Here is a 7,338-nt window from a genome sequence, read left to right on the forward strand (position 1 = left end):
GGATGGAAACAATTATATGACTGATTTAACCGCCCCCCCGTCCATTTCATTTTTTATAAACTAAGAAGAATAGTATTCCTGTCTCTCATTGACAAGGATTGAATTTGCCCATGTCTATGAAATCCATAATACAGGAATGGGATGTAGAATGCAGAAAAGTCCCAACTGATATTATCAAGTATTTTTTGCCAAACCAGATATAGCAAGAGGAAAAAATAAAATCAAGGCAGTGAGGAATTAATGAAAGTAAATTTTAAAAATAAGTGTCTGTGATATCCATAACTTAATTAATCAAGAGAACAGTGAGACTTGCCAGGACAAAAAGAAAATCTACAAACACCTTAAGATGATTAACACAAAAAAGGAGGATATTTATTATTTTGACAGTTTCCCCATATTATTATGTTCTGTATACCTGTTAACCAGAGTTCTACTAGCAAAATCCAGGCCCTTTTGACGCTTCCTGTCCATGAAATTGGGGATCAGTCATGTATATGAGCAGTTACACATCTCTTTACTCTTGATTTCACTGCATTACTTGTAGAACCTCTGGGATAAACCAAAGAGGCTAAAATTTCTACAAAATGTCAGGAAATACTCCAGAAAGCAAAGTATATAATACTGTGGAGCCAATCTGAGAAATCAACTTGAGCCCCAATTATTCACTTACATAGAGCTGAACTGTCCACAGACCTGGGAACCATGCACAGGGATAAATTTTATATTTCAGTCCTCAAAATATATCTAATTGTCTGTCTGTTTTACACAATTTCTTCATGTCTATAAAAGTTATGCAGGTTAAGTTACTGAACAAATGCTTATTGAATGCCCATCATATGAAATGTACTGTGTTCAGTGTTGACAATACATGAATAAGTAAAAGAGCACTCCCTTACCAATAGCAATATAGCAAAATTAAAATGTAATGTCACAGTACTGTGAAGTAGGTATTCACAGGTGTTGTGGGTACCCATAAATAGGGCATTTATCTCTATCAGAAGATAGGGAACCATGTTTCAGAAAAAAAAAAAAATGCCATATGGCACTAACCAATATTGACTAATCATTCCCTGGAAGGGAATTTCTACTACTGCCAAGCTAAGGGGATTAAGGGGCCCCTGAGAACTGTCAACATTTTTTTTTTTTTTTAAGTAGGGCCTTAAACTAACAAAAAGAAGACATGTTCATCAGATCTACATATAGGTGAGAGTTGAAAGAGAGAGCTAATAAATTGATGACTGAAGCAAGATTTAAAGATAGGGCAGTTTGGGAGGATAGCTGAAACCAAGAAAAATGTAAAATTTTGTACTAAAAAAAATCAAGGGCTGGGTCTGTGGCTCAGTGGTAGAGTGCTTGCCTAGCATGTGTGAGGCACTGGGTTTGATTCTCAGCACCATGTATCAATAGATAAAATAAAGGTCCATTGACAACTTAAAAAAATTTAAAAAAAATCAAACACTGTATATCAGAACAGGAGATGGGAAAATTGTCTCTGAAGCAATCTGGGTGAGTAGACATAGTCGATGATTAACTAATTGAAAGTTCTTCCTGGTTTTATTATGTATGAGTTTCTTTAATGGAGCAGAATGTCTTTACTAAACTGGAATATCTTTAAAGGTGGGGATTGCATCTCACATATTTTAATATCTCCCCCTTGTTCACAGAAGGCCTAGTACAGAGACCATGTTCAACAAGTCATTCTTAAACTGTGTGAAAACTAAAAGTCAAAACTAAAACACCTAACGCAATAGTCTACATAATGAAGGGGCTATGCTCAGAACCCTCAGAGAAGGCTATGCCAGTTCTCTTCTGTGTGGGCTTCCCGATACTGCTCTGGGCTTTCTCCTCCCATTTCCTTCTGAAGATAAAATCAAATCTCTTTTGCATGATAGGAAGGCTGGACCTGATCCCCTGTCTGACCTCAGGCCCCACTCCATACACTCCTCCCGGCTCACATACTGCTTCTTCTGGCTCTTTCTGTTAACTCTAAGACACTGGTATTTGCATGGAAGATTCTTACACTTACACACACACACACACACAAACACACACACACACACACACACATACCTCACATCCCACACTCAATACTTGCTTTATCTGGTTCACTGCTGCTTGTCTGTTTAAACTTACCTCAGGGAAACCTTCCCTGAACCCACAGACCCAGGGTGGGTCCCTCAATTGGATGCTTGCCCAGTTCCCTATGTTTCACCTTTCTGGCACTAATCACAGCCATCATTCAATGTCAGGTGTGGAATTATTGTTTTAAATCTACCTCCCTGCTGGGGTGTGACCCCACAAGGGCAGGGACCTAAGCTGTCTTGTGTCTTCATCACTGTATGCTGAGGAGCTATGTCAGTGTCCCTCCAACTTTAATGTGCTTGTGAAAGACCTAGGGATCTTGTTAACCTGCAGATTCTGATTGGGTAGGCCTAGTGTGAGGCCTTAAATCCTGCATTTTTTTTTTTTTTTTTTTTTTTTTACAAGCATACAGGGACTGCTGATGCCCCCTGTCCTCTCACCCACTTTGAGCAGCAAAGGTCTGCAGCACAGCCTGCCTGCATATCCTCACTGGCTTTAACCCATCTTCTTCCTCACCTTCCACCCCATCTAGTCCCCCAGCTTGTTGTCCTGACTTGGTTTTCTAGAGGTCCATCCCCCAGATCATACATCTTCAAAATGTCTTTCTAAAATGGAAATGTAATCATGTCATCTCCTTTCTTCAAAACCTTCAGAGACTCCATGTCACTTCATGGAAAAAAACCCATCTCCTTAGTGAAGCATTCAAGGCTCTATCATGAGCTTATATCCCTGATGACTTTTCTAGTCTCACCTCTTTTATATCTCCCTCCCACATCCCCCTTTCCTGCCAAAGCATTTGTAGGACCTTACACTCACTAAGCTCTTCTATTCCATCTTTATTCCATTTTGCTTTGCTCAGGCCTCCAACTCTCCCTAGAATAAGCTCTCCCAACCCCAGCCACCTGTCAAAGGTCCACCCTCCTCTCCTAGCTCACCTTCTCAGCATCAAAAGCACTTTAGGGATTCCGCTCTATAGACAGAACTGTCAGTTCCCTCCTCTGCATTCTGCTATAGCCCCCTGTGCTGTCCTAGTTTATTCACACGGCAGCTTCCCTCTGGTCAGGGAGTCCTCTGAGCACAATGCTGTGCCTAGTTCATTGTTGTTTCCTTTGGGCCTAGCACTTGGTTGGCACTTAAAATATATGCAACATAAATGAGACAAGGCCATCATATTCTGCTCCAGATACCATATTTTCAAGGGGATGATTTGACACAGTGAAATCTAAAGAAGGAATAGCAATATTAGATGACTTGATACAGGGAAGTTCTAAAGAACAAACAGCAATATTGGCCTAGAATCCCTGTGATATGAGAAACAGTTCAAAGACAGTCTAAATATATAACCTGAATGAAAGATGTGCATGCACATAGTAAGTACTCAATAAATATTTATTGAATGAAAGAATGAACAAATGAGTCATAATTGCTCTCTCCATATGGAGCTGTCAGGTTGAAGAGAGATTACATGCATGTGAATTATCTGTAGTTCCAAAAACTGGAATATTATATCTAGGGCAGAAGATTTCAGTCCAATAAAATAACGAATTTCCTAACAAGACCAAGAACTTACCAAATTTTACTTTCTCTTAGAGCCTTCTAAAATGATCCTTTTCTTTTAAGAATATAAAAACTAACAATACCATCTTGGAACTAGTTAGCAAAAATTTTGTGGCAAATGAGAGAAAAAACTAAGATGTTGGTGACTTATTGGCTCCTAAAGGTATCAAAAGAACCCTCCCCTTTCCCTTTCTATCCCCAGTTCCCATCTGTGTGGCTGCCCATGAAGGGATCTCACAGATCTAATTCATTTCTTCCCAGAGTAAAGACAAAACAGTCTCCTGCTCCAGAAGTGCTCTGATAGGACCAGCTGGGACTGTGGCTAAAAAAACCTTTGTGGTCCTGAGAAAGGCAGTTTCCTGAAGGAACAGAGTATCACATACTAACGTTGGATCCACCATACCTGGGAAAGGAGGCTCTTACTGCAAGAAGACAAGGGCCTGGTTGACAGAGAGCAGTTTCCTAGACCCCAACTGCCAAGAGTTACCCAAATGAAAAATGATAGCTGGATGACAAAAATAATAGTTATTCACCATAGACCTAAACAATTGTTCTTATTCCAAAACTTACAACTAAGATTCAACATTGCATTTACATATAATGTAAATTCAGCTTACAACTACTGTTTATTACATACTCCCAAGAAACACAACCCACATTTTACTAACCTGATAATAATTCACTATTCCTATCACACAGACTAGAAGACTTTTTGATGCTGGCTTTATTTATTAATTTATTCTTAAAAAATTATTCAATTAAGGATAGAATGATGAAGAAAACTCTCCTTGCAAAGCCCATAATCTTATGCAGAAGGAAGCCAAGTAAAAAAAAACAATCACTAAGCAGGTGACAAATATTATAATGAAGAAAACTATATCCATTTTATTGTATAGAGATATAAAAGGATAAAATGAAACAGTTTAATTAATCTCCTTTATGATTAAATATCAGTTTTCTTCATTTACTTGACTAGGTGTCTCTTCGAGTTATAAAGCAGATTGGGAGGAAGGTTATTTTTGCTGGAGTACCATCCATTTCCCCCACTGGCATACATACCAGAAGAAAAGAATCTGCTTGCTTGGAGTCCCAATTGCAAACCTAACAAAGAGATAAATATGACATTACAACACTCACACTGAAATCAGGACCTTCAGAGGCACAAAAAACACAACCAATGATTCAGGTCAAATGAGTGATACTCATCAATGGCTGGAGCTGTAAGGAATAAAATAGGAGAAAGGGAGCAGGGTGTACTGGTGCAGGCCTGTAATCCCATTGGCATGGGAGACTTTTGTTAGTTCAAAACCAGTCTCAGCAACAGCAAGGTGTTAAGCAACTCAGTGAGTCCCTGTCTCTAAATAAAATACAAAATAGGCCTGGGGATGTGGCTCAGTGGTTGAGTGCCCCTGAGTTTAATCCCCAGTACCCCAGTGCCAAAAAAGGGGAGAAAGTCGTGATTCCCATGCTATTCCCAGTGTCGTGATTCCCATGCTATTCCATCCCTTCTGTTACTCATGGTTCTGACTTGGGTCCTCTGTTTCACTTATTTTTCTTGGGTTGCTGCTTCAATTTTTTTTTTTTCACATTCCCACAAAGTTATGATCTCTCAGGTATTATCTTTGCTGCAGATATGCATATGTTTTTCTTTTTCTTTTCTTTTTTTTGTCTGCAGTGACAGGACATGCTACTCCTGCTCCCAGAATCTGAGCTAAATGAGAAGGTGATTATCATTCTTTTCTTAGAACATAAATGCTTTCTCTTACTTCCCTCTCCAGACTTGGCCATATATTCAGTTTATTTTGCTCCTAAATAATGGTGGAAACCTGGCTTACCACAATTCTGATTTCTGCTTTTCACCTGATTTTTTTTTTTTTTTTAATGTGTTCCTATTGCTTTTTAAAGTCTTGGTTGTTGTTGATAAGTAGTGCACTGTATTTACAGAGTTTTGTTTTGTTTTTTTTTAAATCTAGAAAATTGCTGTGGATAACTTTGTTACTCCTTTTGCAGAAAGGTGACCTAAGAGGCAATGGGTTCCATTGTAATTGCTGGCCCACATTGTGGGCCCAGCTGGACTGACATTTTAATTTCTGCATCTTTTGTGGCTTCCATTATCCTGGGGGCCAAGGTATAAACGTGTCTGGAATCACAATTTGTGGAAGGTTAGTAAACTTTTGGAACTGAGCCAGGATCATTCAGTGCTTGGGATGGATTTTTTGGAGACTCTCCAAATGTATGGGTTGTTCATTTGTGCCATGTGGGCAGACTTGAGTCTAGAATAGACAGTTAAGATAAAATGTTGCTTACTACAGCCTAGCTGTACAATGGAAAAAAACTGAGGTGAGCAGTCTGAAGAGAGTGGCTTCTGTGCCTTAGAAGGCTAGTTACTTTAAGGAGGGCTGCTTGAGTGTGCTAAATCTTTAGGAAGCTTAGGAAGCAGTTACTATATAAAGGATGATTTAAGGGGAAATGATGGCTTAGACTGAGAAGGCTCTGGTTTTTGACATATGTTCTCTCTACCCAAAAGGTAGTCCTATGTCAGGGCCCTTTGGTTCTGCCTGGGCTGGTATTCCAGCTCTACCTCTTATCAACTGTACAACTTTGGAAATCTTCCTTACTTATAATATTATGAAATTAGGGTGAAATAGTTAATGCATATAAATGTTTAGCATAAAACTGACACACAAGAGTTCTGCTACATCTTGTAGGAAGACAAAATACTATAACCCCATAGTTTTATAAAGTTTTGGGGTCTCTAACTACCTTGGGAATTTGATTAAAACTATGGATCCTTGTTCCTCATGGAAAAAAATGCACATATACAAAATGTTTATACACAGATTTAGGAAACTCAAAGATACAAGGTAGTACAATCATCAACTTTAGGTCAAGACTCTTTGTTCCACAGTAATCCCATTCCAAAAAGAGAATGAAGTCTTCAGTTTTATGTTCTATAATTTTCAATCATCTATAATCATAGTACCATAATTTTTAAATTTGTGAAGGATCTAGTAAGATACCAAACTAAATCCTTTATATCATTTAAAAATTGTTTAGGAGTAATGTAACTAAGATCCTTGGAAAATACTTGATGTGCAGATATACAGGGAACTCATCAATTTTGTATTTCTATAACTTTTTTAAAACATAAATTTTCTCTTTATCCACTATCCTTCATATTTGAGATATCCCTTAAATTTTGGCATATTTCTACATTGCCACTAATCCTGGTCTCTGAGATATGTTTATAATCCTCAGAAATCTATGTATATGCAAAGCCCTTTGATGGATAAAATGATCTTTTTCTCCTGTGTATTTTAATTGCTATATTAAAGTTTACTCGGTCATACCTATTTGACACTGGGAAAAAGAGAGAATACAGTCCTCAATTTAATGGAAAAGAGCCTTATTGCAATGCAATACTAGACTAATACCTTCATCAGATAGAAATTATAGAAATTCAAACTAACAAAGAGGTACTGAATACATACAATGGAAAAGGCTCCATTCCATGGCATCTGGTATACAAGAATGAACAGATCCTAGAGATATGTCCCCCCAGGGAGCTTACAGTCTAACAGTGAAAATGGTCTTTTCTTTCTGAAGAATATGGCTGGGGTTGAGATTTTGTTCCTGGACAAGGCCAGAGGTAAACTCCAAGTATTTCCATTACTACCCCTCAAGGACACTTGTTTTAAA

The sequence above is a fragment of the Callospermophilus lateralis genome, chromosome 2 (genome assembly GCF_048772815.1).
Source record: "Callospermophilus lateralis isolate mCalLat2 chromosome 2, mCalLat2.hap1, whole genome shotgun sequence".
Classification (NCBI taxonomy): Eukaryota; Metazoa; Chordata; class Mammalia; order Rodentia; family Sciuridae; genus Callospermophilus; species Callospermophilus lateralis.